Consider the following 18,389-nt stretch of genomic DNA (forward strand, 5'->3'; position numbering starts at 1 on the left):
ATATGTAGTCCAGACTCATTCCTGAATTTAACAATTTAAATCATGTTTTCTCCTTATTTGTATGGTGAAATGTGCATTTGCTTATAATATTTTTGACCTTTCCAGATCAAATGGGAAAATAGTTATATAGGCTTGTTATAAAAAAAGTATAAATAGCTGCCATTTAAAAATAAATCGTTAAAAAATGTTATAGTCTGTTGGTAAATGAAGAATCAGAGTTTAGCCTTAAAAAGTTATTTTCCAGCAGAACACCTGTAGTTCCGGCTACGCAGGAAGCTGAAGCAGGAGGATCCCTTGAGCCCAGCAGTTAGAGCAGTTAGAGTCCAGCCTGGGCAACATAGTGAGACCCCAGTCTCTTTAAAAAAACGTTATTTAAAAAAAAACATTATTTTCGGTTGGATGCTCATGCCTGTAATCCCAGCACTTTGGAAGGCCAAGGCGGGTGGATCACCTGAGGTCAGGAGTTTGAGACCAGCCTGACCAACATGGCGAAACTCTGTCTCTACTAAAAAACACAAATATTAGCTGGGCATGGTGGCAGGCACCTGTAATCCCAGCTACTCTGGAGGCTGAGGCAGGAGAATCACTTGAGCCTGGGAGGCAGAGGTTGCAGTGAACTGAGATCATGCCACTGCACTCCAGCCTGGGCGACAGAGCAAGACTCTGTCTCAAAAATAAACAAACAAAAAACAAAACAAAAAAACATTATTTTCCTCTGTATGCCAAATCATTTCCATTTGTAGACTTCATTCATATTTAAAAACTTTCAGCCGGGCACAGTGGCTCAGGCCTGTAATCCCAGCACTTTGGGAGGTCAAGGTGAGCACATCACCTGAGGTCAGGAGTTCACCTGGCCAACATGGTGAAACCCCATTTCTACGAAAAATACAAAATTAGCCAGGTGTGATGGCGCCTGCCTGTAATCCCAGCTACTTGGGAGGCTGAGGCAGGAGAATCACTTGAACCCAGGAGGGCGAGGTTGCAGTGAGCTGAGATCGTGCAACTGCACTCCAGCCTCAGCAACAAGAGTGAAACTCCGTCACACACACACACACACACAATAATATGTCAATAAATAAAAAGTTTAAATAGGTTTCAAATATTAACAGTAAAGACATATTTGAGAGCTCATTTTGTACCAGGCATTTTGCTAAGGGCTTTGCATGCACTAGTCTTATATAATTTACCATAAGAGGCATGTATTTCTTTCAGTAACCAACATCATAGTACTGCAAAAATGTGTTAGTTTATGAATTCAAGTATTTCAGAGAATCTCCATATTCCTGGATAAAGTTGCCAAAATATTAATAATTGTTGAAACACAGTGACTAGTACATAGGGTTTTACTATACTATTCTACTTTTGTGTATGTATAAACACTTCCATGATAAAAAGTGAAAAACACAAAAGAAAACAATTCTTTCAGAGATCAGCTATCCTGGTTGTGTTCCTTCCACCCCAACTCCAGCTCCTGCCAGTTGGCCCCACATGGGGACACATGCTTCTTCAGCTGGGGAGGGAAAGATTGGCAGCCCTTACAGTTGGCCATTACTACTCCTCTCCCCTCAGTCTCCCGTGATGGATTTAGGACATTTCGCTTCTGATCTACTCTGTAGATTAAGTAATATACATATAAATCAGCATAAAGGTGTTTCTTCCTTTGGCAGCAGGTTTAAGAGAGGGCGCCCTAGGGAACATCTATTCTTCTTTTTTTTTTTTTGAGACGGAGTCTCGCTCTGTCACCCAGGCTGGAGTGCAGCGGCACGATCTTTGCTCACTGCAACCTCCACCTCCTGGGTTCAAGCAATTCTCTGCCGCAGCCTCCCGAGTAGCTGGGATTACAGGTGGCTGCCACCACACCTGGCTAATTTTTGTATTTTTAGTAGAGACAGGGTTTTACCATGTTGGCCAGGCTGATCTCGAACTCCTGACCTCGTGATCCACCCGCCTCAGCCTCCCAGAGTGCTGGTATTACAGGTGTGAGCCATCGTGCCCAGCCCACATCTATTCTTTTTATTTGCTAGAATCTCTTCCTGCCTTCACTTGGTAGAACCAGCCCCTTTCATCTTGGGAACAAATCCTCTCTGGTTCCAAGTAGTTCTGATGGGCCGCTATTTATAATATCCCACCTTCCTGGCTATAAGGGTGTGTGTATAATCAGGGTCTGGCCACACATACACTCTACTTATTGTTGTGCACAGTAATTGACCTATGGATGGATACATGACCTAAGTCAGGTCAGTTCAAATCCTTTCCTACCCTCTTATTTACAGATGGTAAAAGCAAAAAGGCCTCTCTAGCTGAGACGATTGAAACCTGGAGCTGTCTCTAGCCATGTTCTCCCCACCCCCAGGTTGTACAGAAAGCTCATATGGAATAGGAGAGAATAGGATCAAAATACTGAGAAAAGCAGAGAGAGGGAAATAGTAGGTGCAAAGTTGAAAGTGTGAGAGTGACAAAAATTGCTTGCTTGGCCAAACATTAGTCATGCTTCTGAGCCTTCTCCTGGGCCCATATATGCATTTTCTTGTAAAACTCAGTTTTAGTAAAGAGTTCTGCTAAGTCAGTTTAGCAAGAACCCCCAGTCTCCATATCTGATCACCCTCAATAGAGCCTTCATCCTCCACTGTCCCCCAGGTCATGTCTGATCACCCTGGCCTGTCTTCAGCAAGAATCCAGTTAGGTCGGTTTAGCTGGAGTCCCTCATATCCCTGATGTTTCCTCTTAGTGATTTTTCATCCAGCAACCCCATCTGCTCTTTGTCTATAAATTCCCAGCTGCCTATGCTGTATTCCCTGCAGTAGTCCCTGTGTCGATTTCAGTGGTCCTGAATAAAGCCTTCCTTACCATGCTTTAACATTGAATAATTTTTTCTTTAACAAGAGAAATGCTGATTCTGAATTGCTATACTCCCATCGTTTCTGAAGTCGTTATCCTTCCCCCTATTGTAAAGTGGGAGTCAATACATCAGCTTTTTACTCAAGCTGGTTTGATAAGGGGTTTCGTTATTTGTACCTAAAACTGTGACCAATTCATAGAGTAGGGCCATAAAGACAGGTACTACGCTCTACTTCAGGAGTGCTATCTATATTCCAGCTAAGGCTATCTACCTAGAGCAGTGCCTGGTACATGGCAAGTACTAAAGAAATATGTGTTGAAAGAGGAATGCCTCCTTCTTGATAAGCTTTTTTGGTCAATGGTTTTCTTAACTTGGTGCATTGATTAAAATAGGGAATATTTATCTCCTTTCCTCTCTTGCTCATGGATATAACTCAAGATGGTTGCTGTTTAAATTTGAACACCTTAGATAAATGGCTCTTTTTGCAACTGGAAGCGCAATTTTTGTGCAGCTAGAAAAATCTTTTTCCAACACAGAAATTTCCAGTGCAGTTTTCTAAGAAACCCCCCGTGATATGCAGCACAGTGGGCTCACCACAAGGCATATCAATCATTTTACCGTGTATCAGGCACCTCTTACAGGATTTTCTGTGATCCTGGTGTCAGTGCACATTCTGTATCAAGGCAGAGATGATATGTAGAAATCTGGCAGCTATTTAGAAGGGAGGCTGGGCAGTGGTGTGCCAGTATAATTAATGAGAGTCATCACTCAGGAAATGAGGAGGGTGGGGGTTGGGAAGTATGCCTTTCACCATTCAATGGCATTTAAGAAAAATTGATGCTTTCTTAGCCCTTTTAATGCTGGGAGGACATTAAGTCAAAGGATCACAGCAAAGGATTTTTTGTAACTACTGTACAGATGGATGTCCCTGTGCTTGAAGAAGCAGAGCTAATTCAACCCCAGACTTTTCAGCCAGGCGGATTTCAACCTTGTATTGAGCTACCAGCAGGAGTTCTTTATACTTGGAAAAGTGGTAAATCCTTACTAAAAGATCATGGCTTGCACGACCAAGAGATCATCTAGAAAAGGTACTTTATTACCATGTAGGATGTTTGTCTTACCTGCCCAAAGAAGTTTTCATGTAGGTCTCACTTTCTCCAGTTCCCCTTTAACCAGTGAAAGAGGAGGGCATTATTTGTTTTGTTTTTCTATTTATTCTTCGGTAACCATGGAAGAGTTTGTGTAACCTAGAGAGGCTGCTTATTACCCACTTTCTAATCCCTGTGTTATTATTCCATACTCTGATTGTCACAAGCAGGAAAAATAGTTCTGTCCTGCTTCTAAAAACTTAGCAATGTAACACATTTTCTTGTTTTTAGTGATTTTCTCCAATTAATTAATTAATTGTTTTAGTGATTTTTCTCTGATAAATAATGTTAAAAAGACTTGGAGAGAAAAGCTACATTAAAAGATTATGGATGTATAAACATCCTAAACATTTAAGAACATGCATAATTATGATTCATATCAACTTCAGAATTATTACCTTTGGAGAGGGGTGGGGGTAACGAGTCAGGAGTTGGGGTTTAGCTGTATCTGTAATACTTTATTTTAAAAAGAAGGGGTTGGGGGAGCAGGAGTATTACATGGTGGATGTCTTGTTTTTGGTAGGTTTGAAATACCATACAATTAAAAAATTTGAAAGTTTACAAAATTATGGGAGTTGATTAAAACTATCAAATAAAGTACATAGCAAACAAGTGCTCTTATTAGAAACTTTGTGTCTGAGTTTATTTCAACATGTGCATCTGCATTTTTTCAGACTCAAGAAAGACAAACACCGGAGGTTAGGGGGTGAACTGCTGCTGTTGAGGGATTATCTTGGTGGTTTTTTTTTTTTTTTTCCTTCGGCTTTTCTATTCACCATGGAGATTACCAGCAAAACAAATCTCCAACAAGCATGTTTACAAAATAAAAAGCAGTTTGGAGGCAGAGGGTTAATGACTTAATTTCTTATAAATTGAGGCTTATGTATGGGCATGTAAAACAAAAACAAAAACAAAAACAAGTAAATTTGGGGAGGTTTCTTTCTATAGAGGCAAAGGACGTTTTACCTATATTTTTTTCCAAATTGATTTCTTCCTGGTACTATTGGGAGGAAGAAATTCAAGTGGGTATTCTGGTGGCTTTTTTCTTTTTTCTAAGAGTCTAGGATTGTTTTCAGGATAAAGTTTCTTCTTGCCCATGGTGCTTTGCTGTGACATTGTAATTGCCTCTGTTGAATTGAATAATACAAATGGGTTGTTTCTATGGTATCGGCTAAGTGGGATGAAAAGGTGAAACCCTAGATCTTGTGCTGAGAGGTCACAGTGCTACCACCCTCCACACTAACTGTCTGTCAAAGCGGACAGGCAGCCAAGGCTCGGAGCTCCAATCTCAGGCACTCATTTGTAACTTACTCATTTGTAACTTCCTGGGCAAATTCACGCATGAAAAAAGAAAATGACTTTAGTTTATGTTGTCACTAAGCCCAGAAAATCCCTGCCAACCCCATGCTGCCAGCTTTCCTAGGACATTCTTATTGGAGGATTATTTTAAACTGAAAGGTGAGTGAAGAGCTGCGTCCCCACTCCTTCCCAGCCAGGCTTTGAACTAACAATAGGGCAGGTTGAATAAAGGCTGATAAATGTAAATCCTGGAATCCAGAAGCCGGATCACACCGCGGCAGTCTAGACCAGTGGCGGTTCCCGCATCCGCCCCAAGCTGGTCACTCATCCTGTCAGTGCGTTCAGTAGATTTCACCGTTTCATCTACACTTGAGTGCCTGCTCTGTGCAAGCTTTCCTCTGCCACCGCCGTCTTCTTACTCCCGGCAGGTTGCCCGCTTGAGTCAACCAGCTACTAAACGGATCTAAGTGAATAAGTGGGCTGTTAATGCCAAGGAGTAGCATTTCCAAATGAAGAGACTGGGAATGGGAATGAGTAAAAGCAAAGTGTTATCATCTACACTCAATTTTAGTTGCACTTCACTCAAAGTGGATCTCTTTATTTGCAGCATTGACAGATGCTATATTCTTAGAATTTTTTTTTCTTTCTTTTTTTTTTTTTTTTTAAAGGAGGTAAGACGGGCATTTCAGAACACCTTTTACTTTGGTGCAAGTTGCACGCAGTTCCCATTCCCGGCGCCCTTCACCTCCAACTTTGTTTCTCCAACTCCTTTACCCGCCCACCACCGAGGCCTTCCAGCTACAGCCCCAAACTGAGTATCAAGGGGTTACCCTGGGTTTGGAAACTTTTGAAACTTGCAGGGGTTGGGGGGTAGGTAAAAGGACTTCATTTCTAATCTTCTGGCCCTTGCCAAGCGGGGAGCCCCGCAGGAGAGTGTAAGCCAAGGATTCCAGGTGCAGCCCTGGGATTCCGTACACCTATCCCGCCCGGGCCAGCGGAGGCAGCGGGCGCTCCAGTCCGCTCTTCCCAACTCCAGTTCCTGATTTCCTCGGAAGCTGCGGGGCCGAGAGGGAGTGGGGCTCCTGTGTGAGTGTGAGGATTTGAATGAGAAAGCAGGTTGTGGCGGCGGCGCCCTGCTCTTCCCCGCTCTTCTGGGGTTTCTGCTGGCTAGTGGGGAGAAGTGCTCTTCTAGGGGGTCTTTTCTGGCCCTTGGCAGGGCTTTGGAGTTGGAGTCACAGGGGCCAATAACTCATCACCCCAGCACTTCGGAGGTGGCGCCCTGTGCCACGGACTCCGAGGAGTCCATCTACTGAACACTCAAAGCTGAGGAGGTCAGTGCTTTCAGGGGAAGGGGAGGGGGGCGCGGGAGAGAAGAGGGTGTGCAGGAAAAAGAGGACTGGTACGCCAGTCCGATGAGCGAGTGAGCAGGTGGCCCGAGTTCCTCTCTCGGCAGCCACAGCCTGGACACGCCTCTTTAGGACTGTGTGAGTGCTGTGCGTGGGGATCCTCCAAACCCCCGTGCGGGGAACTGGCCACGGCTGCTCTTAGAGGTCCCATAATTCAGAAGGATGTGGGGGTGTGTGTGTGTCCGCTAAATAATGTAACTCTCGGGTCCCTTGCGGTGGTGGTGGGTGGCATTTCGTCTGGTGGAACGTCCAGCATCGTTGCAGGATGCTTCACCCTCATGCGGGGTCCCGGGACCCTCTCTCTGATCGCCAGACGCAGCCAGGAGAGCAGGTCCGTGTTTCCCAGCAAGGGAAGTGCAGCGTCCGTTACACTCGGGGAGTCGCACAGCTTTTCCTGCGCGCGGTGACCCTGCTCAGGACCCTCTTAGAGAAGACTAGGTGTGCTCAGCGCGAGGAGGATATACTCCATTGCCCTTTCCTGGGAAGAACGAGGAGCGCCCGAGCGGCGCAGGGTGATGGAGGCAAACCCCGGCCCACGGCGGCGCGCTCTGCGCCTGCGCGGCGTTTCCTTGGCGACTGAGCAGTGGGTCCGAGACGCCACCCCGCGCGCCCCTAAGCCCAGTTCCCTGTTGAGCATCTGCGACGTCCTCTCCCCTCCTTCCCGAGGCGTTTTCTATTTGTTACCGTCTGCGAATCAATTTGTGATCACATTATGACGTTGAGAGTTCAGCATTAAAGCAATAACCAACTAAAAAACAAAAACAAAAACCAACTTTTCCCTTCCCTTGTTACCGTTCTGATCACGGACAGAAGAAAATGGTGAGAGATTAGTTATTAGGGCAGCAATTGAAATCCCCCTCTATCCCGAAAAGTGGAGACGAATAAAACATTTACTTCCTGGTAAGGAGTTAAAAAATTTAGTGAAGTGATTGTTCTCGAGCGTTACACGGGCAAATCTGTGCCTCCTAACCCAAGTGAAGAGCAGGGCTTGTACAACCCAGCAGCACCCATGTCCTGTTATTGGCATGTTTATTACAAGGAGATGCACTGCGAAAGGGACCAGAGTATAATGCCAATGAAAAGAAACAAAGGCTTTCCCAGAAGAGGCGGTTGTTTTTTTCAGTTGCCTCAGCGTTTTGGTCACCTTTGGGGTTAAAATCTTCTGTAGAGAATGCTTCAAGAAGCCTTAACAGAAGCCAGTTTTCTCAAGCTGTCTGTTGAGTCATTTTCTTTTTCTTTTTTTCTTTTTTGAGACAGAGTCTGGCTCTGTCACCCAGGCTAGAGTGCAGTGCAACCTCGGCTCACTGCAACCTCCGCCTCCTGGGTTCAAGCGATTCTCCTGCCTCAGCTTCTCGAATAGCTGGGATTACAGGCATGCACCACCATGCCCAGCTAATTTTTGTATTTTTAGTAAAGACGGGGTTTCACCACATTGGCCAGGCTGGTCTTGAACTCCTGACCTCAGGTGATCCACCCACCTCCTCCTCCCAAAAGTGCTGGGATTACAGGCCTGAGCCACCGTGCCCAGAAGACAAGAATAATTTTTATTTTCATAAAACTGTGACTCTTGACAGCCCTCTCCCCTCTTTTAAATCCCATTTGTTTACATACAGCCTAGCATTTGGCAAAAGTACACGTCTTAAGGGGGTATGTAGAAGGAGCGGTAGCTTCTTGCTTATCTTTCTTAAACTGCATCAATATGTGGCAGTATGATTGGTACCTAGTTGCTGTTAAACATTGGTTAGAATTAATATAACTGCTAATACAAATTTAAAATGGAGTTAACTCTTCTTGGCATAAAGTGTGGCATAAAATACCCTGGGTGAAGTAATACGTGAGTACTTTCTTGCTACATACCAGTTTCAAGCAATTTGTTTTCAACAATAGCAAGTGTTTATTTGTGGTAGATGTTTTAAGATAATATACTCTCACCATCAGCAAATGAAATCAACGTACCGCTTTTCAAATGATTAGCGAGTAACATGCTGTTAAAGTTCTCTCCCATCTCATTTGTCATAAATGCTTAACATTGTGTAATCCATCTAGCTTAAATGTTTAAAAATAAGACCAACTGAGTTTCTCCCCTTTTCTCTTGTTTAGAAAAATAGAAAAACTCTTAATTTTCAGGTTCAGATACTTTGTGACCCTATGTGGTGGCTTGTAACTGGCTCCAATTCCCTAATTCTCAGTGACATGTGTTTCTGCTGGTTCCAGGAGGTAAACTGCAGTTTTAACAGATCATGGGATAATGAGACTGGGAGTACCTGGGGGAGGCAGGGGAGAGGCAATGGGAAGGAGACAAAGAGAGGGAAGATTAATGGGCAGAGCGAGGATTTATAGTGGCACCAGATTCGTAATAAAATCTGTTTAAAGTTATTGCTTCCGTTTGATATATTTTCCCATATCATCAACTTCAATTAAATTTATTTTAAAAATCAGTCTTCCAGATAAAGGGATAGTATTATAAACACAGAATATGATAAAAGTGCTTCTTGTTAGAGTGCTATAATGTAAAATACTGAGAAAATTCTTAATGAAATGTTTTTTACTTAATTTATTCATGTAGTCAACAAATGTTTATTGAGAACATGTTATATATAAGGCAAGATGAATAAATCCAGATTTCTGTTCTGAATGAACTAAGAGCTGTGAGTCCTGAAATAATTCTAACACCACTTCAGATGTTCAGGGTGAAGATACTACCTTTGGTACTCTTAAGGAGAATGATTGATTTGGTGCTAATCACTCAGACTTGCAGATTCAGAAGTAAAAGCTGAAACTTTGAGTAATTTAGATAAGGCTCTATATCTAGGATAGGAAGCATTATGTGCACCTATTTGCTTACATTTTTGTAGTACAAACTCTACTCTAAAACTTGTACTCTTGGCAAGTGCAGCACTTAGTTCAGAAGAAACAGAAACCCTGTAATTCTCAAGTTTCTTAGATGAAGATAAGGTGAATGATTCAGTAATCCTTTGTTCTGGCTCTGTGTTTCATGACATAATGAACCTTCTGCAGCTCCCTTCTAAGAATGTTGGTCTGCATGCCCGAAGGATCATAACTATTTTTCCCTGAACAAAACAAACAAACAAACAAAAAAACCAAAAAACAAAAAATGAGAGGGGATATAAAATTATGATAGAAGGATAAAAGGAATACAATAGAGTATTAAACATTTTACCTTTTGAGATGGAATAATTTCTAGGCATTTTTAGTGAATTTAGACTCTTGAAATCCATTACAGCCATGACAAAATCCTGGTATAATGTTGACCAGGGTTGACAAACATTTCCTCTTGTCATTCCTAGGACATAGACGGTTAGGGAGACTCTCGTCTTTCCTTCACCACCTCGTGAGTCTAAAAACAATGATAAACCCAGGGAAGCTTGCTGAAGAGCACCCTCCATTTGGTTATTGCTCTTTGTCTAGGAAAATCAGACTCAGCTGTGAATTGTGGACCAAGTGGTGCAGAACTCATTACTTTGAACAATGCCTCTTCGGCCTGGGAAGCATGTTCCCTCTTCTCACTAGCAGGGGCTTATTCCAGGCTGGCTTTGGTCACAAGGAAAATCATTTAGACACAGTTCAGTGGACACTCACTCACATCTCTTTGACACCCGTGACCATTTTTGTTTAAGGAGAAATTCAGTACTGCTGTGGTAGGGTGTGCCAAATTAGAAGTGCATTTTAAGAAGCCTGTGAAGAAGTTTACACAGCTTTATTTTATTATCATCAAGGTCTCTGTCTTCTGTGCTTCGTAGTGGAAGAGGGCAGGATGGATGCAGAAGGGACAACCAAGAGAATTTGGATAGCTAAGTTTAAAATGTTCTTACCAGCTCTGCATTTTGGTGGCACTAACCTAAGTGCCTATGCCTTATTATAGTCATTAAATTACAGAGCAGAAAAAGATAAATCTACCATATTTATCGTATACATCTGGAAACCAGGGCCCAAAGTTGCTAAATGATTTTCTTAAAGGTACACAACTAATAAATGGCAGAACGGAGATGACAACGCAGAGTTACTGATTTCTAATGATCTTGTTGTTTTCAGGAAATCTAGGGAGGGCAGACAGATATTGAATCCTTGCTTTATTTTTTAAAAACAATTTTTAATTTTAAAGATGAGGTCTCACTATGTTGCTCAGGCTAGTTTTGAACTCCTGGGCTCAAGTGATCCTCCCTCCTTGGCCTCCCAAGGTGCTGGGATTATAGTTGTGAACCACTGCTCCTGACCTCGAATCCTTGCCCTAGATTTGCTATTTCCAACTATATGAAACTGCTATAGTTGTAAATATAAAGTGGTCAAGCATCAGCAATGTCATATGATTTAACCTAATATTGTTGAGTAGAATTAACAGTGGTTACCTTTTTTTTATTTTGAGATGGAGTCTCTCTGTCACCCAGGCTGGAGTATAGTGGGGCAATCTTGGCTCACTGCAACCTCTACCTTCTGGGTTCAAGCGATTCTCCTGCCTCAGCCTCTGGAGTAACTGGGATTACAGGCGCGTGCCACCGCGCCTGGCTAATTTTTATGTTTTTAGTAGAGATGGGGTTTCACCATGTTGGCCAGGCTGGTCTTGAACTCCTGACCTCAGAGTGATCCGCTTGCCTTGGCCTCCCAAAGTGCTGGGATTACAGGCCTGAGTCACCGTGCCCGGCCAACAGTGGTTACCTTCTGATGATATCTTTTTATAATCATGTGTGTATCATGACAGCACATATGGTACACATACTATGTACAAATGCAAAAAAGCCCTTTTTCAGTTAGTATCTATTTTGGTCTGAGGAATTTTGGCATGATTGGGATTTACCATAAGGGAGTAGCTTTTCTGGTTATTTATTGTTCTGTAAATATCTTACAGGGTTCTGGAAGAAAAGGAGGAAATGAACATTAATGTATTCCTAACATGTGATGGCACTTACTTTATGTCTTTTTATAATTCAAAATAATCAAGAGAGGCAGGAATTCTCATCCTATGTTACTGATGAGCTTCAGACAGGTTAGTTTCTTGCCTAAGATGGAACATGGGACAGACGAACATGGAACAGACTTGGAATTTAAACCTGTTACCACTCAGGAATGCAGTGGTAATAGGCGGGAAATTTGTGACAAACACTGGGTTATTTTTATTTTCAAATTCACCATTTATGCAAAGTACAGACAGGTAGAGTTTCTGATAAGCTGTCTGGTGAGTAAAGAAACTGCATTCCCTACGTGGAGTTTAGGAGGTTGTAAATTCAAGTCTGGTTCCAGAAAACATTCACGGCTTTGTTTATAAACGATGTTGGCTGTGTTTTTGAAAGCGGTGTTTAGGTTCTGTTCTGTAGAGATTTTTCCACATCGAAGTGCTCACTTACCACTTCTGGATTGTTGCCATCTTGTGGTGGGTCTAAGAGGATCCCTCATGATTTTAATATGTGCTTTCTGACATCCTAAGATTTGGATATTGGTTTTATCTAAACGTTGCCTGATTATTTTTCTTGAGGTAGTATTGATAGATTTACTGCTAGAGTGGACCGGGTAGTGTTTTGTAATGTTTTTCAAACTGGAGATCAGAATTGCCTTGGACAGTTGCTGAAAATGTCTTAAGTTATTCCAGAAGCTGGAGTTTTGGTGCTCCTAAAACTGCTGTGGTACTGGGAAATTGCAACTGGCTTGTACTGAGCTGGTTTTAGATTTGCAGTATTTTTGAGCTGGTTTACACATAAAGAAACTGGGCTCAGGAATGTCATCATTCACACAGTCAGTTGGTGGCTGAGTTGCGATGGATACCTAAGTCATCTAAGTCTAGCATTCTTTTATTTTTGTATATTTTTTTGAGACAGGGTCTCGCTCTGTCACCAGTGGGATCTTGATTCACTGCAGCCTCCACCTCCAGGGCTCAAGAGGTCCTTCCCCCTCAGCCTCCCGAGTAGCTGGGAATATGGGCGTGTGCCACCATGCTCTGCTAATTTTTTTTTTTTTTTTTGAGGCGGAGCCTCGCTCTGTTGCCCAGACTGGAGTGCGGTGGCGCGATCTCGGCTCACTGCAACGTGTGCCTCCTGGTTTCAAGCGATTCTCCTGCCCCAGCCTCCTGAGTAGCTGGCATTACAGGGCCCGCCAGCACGCCCATCTAATTTTTTGTATTTTTAGTAAAGACGGGGTTTCACTGTGTTAGCCAGGCTGGTCTCGATCTCCTGACCTCGTGATCCGCCTGCCTCGACCTCCCACAGTGCTGGGATTGCAGGCATGAGCCACTGCGCCCGGCCCCGCTCTGCTAATTTTTAGAAGAAATTTTGTAGAGACAGGGTCTCACTATATTGCCAGGTTGGTCTCGAACTCCTGCGCTCAAGCAATCCTCCCACCTCTACCTCCCAAAGTGTTGAGACTACAGGCATGAGCCACTACTCCTGGCAGTCTAGCATTCTTAATAGTGCACCACACCTTAAAAAGCACACCCTTCTTCTGAGTCTTCTTTCTTCCCTAGTACCTGATTCCAGGCTTGAAGAAAAGGCTGAGGGCTTCAAAAAAAGTGGGTGCTGGACTCTGTCTTGAAACTCAGCCTCTGCCTCAGACACCACACGGGTCCCTGGAGGGCTCTCTTGGTTTTGATCTTTAGTTGTTTTCTGTAGCTTATTCTCCAAGCAGCCTCTTTTCTCTGTGGCTGGTTCTTTTGCACTGAACAAGAGACTTACAAACTTGTCTAGCCTTACCCGGTCGATTGCCACTGGATGTCAGAGGGATCTAGTTTAGTGCCAGCGTAAGTGAGTTACTGATTAACTGATCCAAGGCACTCAAGGTTTCTCTTTCATCTGTCTTCACTTCCTTGTTGCTAGTCCACAAGAACCAAACATTTGAATTCAACTTCCTGCTTTCCTCTTCTCTCCCTGTTCAATTAAGTTGAAGAGGCTTCTGGACCTTAGATCTCCATGGAGTGCTAATAAAACTTCTGCAAAATTATTCCTGCTGGGAACTTGGAAGATCTATACAGGTTTTTCAGGTCAGAATCCTGGACCAGAAATTCAGTGAGTTGATTTGCTATAAAATCATATGCAATTTAGTTCTCTAGACATCCTATTTCTTTTTGCCAAATAGCTCTTTCTTATCTTTGAGTTATATAGGAGGTATTGAAAATTTATTTTTTAAAGAAGAGATTGCTTCATAGAACAGTAACGTGTTAATATAAGGGTTATGTGACGATCCTCTGATTTTTAAATTTATATTTGAGGGGGGAGCCACCTTTTCTTTTACCCATACATAATATCTCTAGGAGGCAGGGCATGGTGGCTCGTGCTTGTAATCCCAGCACTTTGGGAGGCCGAGGTGGGAGGATTGCTTGAACCCAGGAGGTTGATGTTGCAGTGAGCTGTGATCCTGCCACTGCACTGCAGCCTGGGTGAGAGATTGAGACCCTGTCTCAACAAAGAAAAAGAAAAAAATCTCCAGAAGGATACACAAGAATTAAGAAGTTGATTACTAAGGGACAGAAGTCAGAGGTAAACTAGTCACTGTATACTCTTTTTTTTTGAGGCAGGGTCTTGCTCTGTTGCCCAGGCTGGAGTGCAGTGGGGTGATCTTGGCTCGCTGCAATCTCTGCTTTCCGGATTCATGCGATTCTCCTGCCTCAGCCTCAGGAGTAACTGGGACTACAGGCGTGGGCCACCACGCCCGGCTAATTTCTTTTGTATTTTAGTGGAGACGTGGTTTCACCGTGTTGCCCAGGCTGGTCTCGAACACCTGAGCTCAGGCAATCCACCCGCTTCGGCCTCCCAAAGTGCTGAGGTTATAGGCGTCAGCCATAGCGCCCGGCCCGTATACTCTTTTGTGCCTTTTTAATTTTGAAGCTTTCAACTTAATAAATAAAGTGAAAGAAAAAAAAAAAGAAAAAGAAAAAGAATACATGGGTTTCAATCATAAATGAATAAATAAATGACTGTCTCTTAGCTCCTAACTGGTAGAAATAGGAGACTGGGAAGCAATTTTAAAGAAAAGAAAAGCAATTATCTGTCTTACTTTCTTCATAAGTCTCATTGCATTCTATAATTTTTAAAGCTAGTGTTCTCTAAGGTCTTCTGGATTTCGATAACAGGACGGGAGAGGTTTTGCAATTTTAATAGTTTTCTTTCCTCTCATAAAGCATCACTATTGGCTGCAACCTGGCTCAGGGGACCAATGGGAATCAGACTCGTCTGACTCCTGAGCAGCTGAACCTATCTTTTGCATGCAGTGTGTTTATGGAGTGAAGGCTGGAAAGTTTCTTTTTCTTATTTTTTTGCCGATTGCTTTTGTTCCCCAAAGAGAAATCATTGTAGTGTGATTATTCCTGAATTTTCCTGAGCCTTGTCTGAATGTTAATGTCACAGGAATCTTTTCTTCTTAAATAGAAAAAGAGAAAAGGCTTGTACACAAATGTTCTACTCTAAACCACATATTTTCTTCTTTTAAATAGGTTTTGGATTGAAAGTATTTTTCTATTTACTGGGCAAATCATTAAAATGCAGTCTTAGAAAAGAGAGAACATAAACTGTTTACTAACTTCTTTTTCTTTTGTCAAAAGAGAGTATTGTGAAATCTGTTATTTAGTGTCCAAGTTTCAGTCAAAAGCAAAAACCCAAATCAGGACCAATTCCCAACATATTTGTTGAAAAGTCCTCACTTTCAATCTGGTGAGCTAAATGAAATGTATACATTTTCTCACAGAATTCTTCTCATTAGTATATTCATTTTATTCTTTGGGAAAGAACAACTGGATAGATATTATATTCTTATGATTACACATTTTAAAAGCTTACAAGGGCATTTAGGGAAAAATTCCCCTCACATCTCTGTTCCTCAGCCATTCAGTTTTTCCTCCCATAGAAAACAGTGTTATTAGTTTCTTGTGTATTTTTCCAGATGTAAAATATCTATATATACACATATGCAAATATATATTTTTGCTTTTTCTTCCTTCTAAAAATCAAACGGTAGTGTACCATGTGCATGATTTTGCATTTTGCATTTTTTGGTAGCATATTTTGTGTGTCATATACCAGCATATAAGAGCTTCCTTATTTAAACAATTTATTTTCTTTGACAAATAAAAATTGTATACATGTTTTGAAATATGATACATTGCAGAATGGCTAAATTGAGCTAATTTATGTGTGTAATACCTCACATACTTTTTTTTTTTTTGCTGTAAGAACACTGAAAATCTACCCTTATCAATTTTTTTTTTTTTTTTTTGAGACGGAGTCTAGCTCTGTTGCCCAGGCTGGAGTGCAGTGGTGTGATCTTAGCTCACTGCAACCTTCGCCTCCTGGGTTCAAGTGATTCTCCTGCCTCAGTCTCCCAAGTAGCTGGGATTACAGGTGTCCACCACCATGCCCAGCTAACTTTTATATGTTTAGTAGAGACGGGGTTTCACTATGTTGGCCAGGCTGGTCTCGAACTCCTGACTTCAGGTGATCCGCCTGCCTCGGCCTCCCAAAGTGTTGAGATTACAGGCGTGAGCCACTGCACCGGGCTCCTTATCAATTTTTTAAGAATAAAATACATTTTTATTAATGATAGTCATCACGTTGTACAATAGATTCTTGAACTTGTTTCCTCTATCTAACCAAAATCTTGTATCCTTTTACCAACATCTTCCCTACCCTGTCACCCAGTCACATCCCAGTCCCTGGTAACTACCATTCTACTCTTTCCTTCTGTGACTTCAACCTTTTTAGATTTTACATGTGAGATCATATGGTATTTGTCTTTCTGTGTCCAACTTACTTCATTTAACATAATGTCCTCCAGTTTCATCCATGTGGCAAATGATAGGATTTCCTTCTTTTTAAAGGGTGAATAGAATTCTATTGTGTATGTATACCATATTTTCTTTATCCCTTCATCTACTGATGGACACTTAGGTCAGATTCCATAACTTGGCTATTCTGAACAATGCTGTAGTGAACATATGAATGCAGATAATTCTTTGACATACTGATTTCATTTTCTCTGGATACATACCCAGTAGTGAAATTGCTAGATCATATAGTAGTTCTATTTTTAACTTTTTAAAATTTAATTTAATTTTATTTTGAGACAGGGTCTCACTCTGTTGCCCAGTCTGGAGTACAATGGCATGATCATGGCTCACTGTAGTCTTGACTTCTCAGGCTCAAGCAATCCTCCCACCTCAGCCTCCTGAGTAGCTGGGACTATAGGCACATGCTGTTAGGACTGTTTATTTTTATTTTTAATAGAGACCAGGTCTCACTATGTTGCCTGGGCTGTTCTTGAACTCCTGGGCTCAAGTGATCCTCCCACCTTGGCCTCCCCAAGTGTTGGGATTACAAGCATGAGACACTGTGTCTTGCCTATTTTTGATTTTCTGAGGAACCTCCATGCTGTATTAATTTACATTCTCACCAGTAGTGCACAAGGATTTCCTTTTCTCCATATCCTTGCCAGCACTTACTTTTTGTCTTTTTGATAATAGCCATTCTAACTGACATGAAGTGATAGCTCATTGTGATTTTAATTTGCACTTTCCTGATGACTAGTGATGTTGAGCATATATATATATACACACACACACATACACACACACCTGTTGACCATTTGTATGTTGTCTTTTTTTAATTATACTTTAAGTTCTAAGGTACATGTGCACAGCGTGCAGGTTTGTTACATATGTATACATGTGCCATGTTGGTGTCCTGCACCCGTTAACTCGTCATTTACATTAGGTGTATCTCCTAATGCTATCCCTTCCCCCTACAACCTCCCCCCAACCCATGACAGGCCCCGGTGTGTGATGCTTCCCTTCCTGTGTCCAGGTGTTCATTGTTCAATTCCTGCCTATGAGTAGGAACATGTGGTGTTTGGTTTTTTGTCCTTGCGATAGTTTGCTAAGAATGATGGTTTCCACCTTCATCCATGTACCTATAAAGGACATGAACTCATCTTTTTTTATGGCTGCATAGTATTCCATGGTGTATATGTGACACATTTTCTTAATCTGGTCTATCATTGATGGACATTTGGGTTGATTCCAAGTCTTTGCTATTGTGAATAGTGCCGCAATAAACATACGTGTGCATGTGTCTTTATAGCGGCATGATTTATAATCCTTTGGGTGTATACCCAGTAATGGGATGGCTGGGTCAAATGGTATTTCTGGTTCTAGATCCTTGAGGAATTGCCACACTGTCTTCCACAATGGTTGAACTAGTTTACAGTCCCACCAACAGTGTAAAAGTGTGCCTATTTCTCCACATCCTCTCCAGCACCTGTTGTTTCCTGACTTTTTAATGATGGTTTTGATTTGCATTTCTCTGATGGCCAGTGATGATGAGCATTTTTTCATGTGTCTGTTGGCTGCATAAATTTCTTCTTTTGAGAAGTGACTGTTCATATCCTTTGCTCACTTTTTGATGGGTTTTTTTCATTTTTTCTTGTAAATTTGTTTGAGTTCTTTGTAGACTCTGGATATTAGCCGTTTGTCAGATGAGTAGATTGCAAAAATTTTCTCCCATTCTGTAGGTTGCCTTTTCACTCTGATGGTAGTTTCTTTTGCTGTGCAGAAACTCTTTAGTTTAATTACATGCCATTTGTCAATTTTTGCTTTTGTTGCCATTGCTTTTGGTGTTTTAGACATGAAGTCCTTGCCCATGCCTATGTCCTGAATGGTATTGCCTAGGTTTTCTTCTAGGGTTTTTATGGTTTTAGGTCTAACATTTA

The 18,389-nt window shown here is 42.0% G+C and overlaps 1 protein-coding gene across 7 annotated transcripts in view; it reads left to right on the forward strand.

Annotated features, from left to right (window-relative positions):
- PLCH1 (phospholipase C eta 1) overlaps positions 1-18,389 on the forward strand; it is a 268,796-nt gene that overhangs the window by 8,213 nt on the left and 242,194 nt on the right. For 4 of the 7 annotated variants that reach the window (XM_008008632.3, XM_073023501.1, XM_008008641.3 and 1 more), the window contains exon 1: positions 6,369-6,617. The exons of 2 other annotated variants lie outside the window; for them this stretch is intronic. The gene's annotated coding sequence lies outside the window, so the exon portion shown is untranslated. Of the gene's footprint in view, positions 1-6,368; positions 6,618-13,457; positions 13,700-18,389 lie in introns of those variants that run through there. One more of the 7 variants, XM_008008636.3, reaches the window with a different exon arrangement.

Source organism: Chlorocebus sabaeus, chromosome 15, assembly GCF_047675955.1.
Source record: "Chlorocebus sabaeus isolate Y175 chromosome 15, mChlSab1.0.hap1, whole genome shotgun sequence".
Classification (NCBI taxonomy): domain Eukaryota; kingdom Metazoa; phylum Chordata; class Mammalia; order Primates; family Cercopithecidae; genus Chlorocebus; species Chlorocebus sabaeus.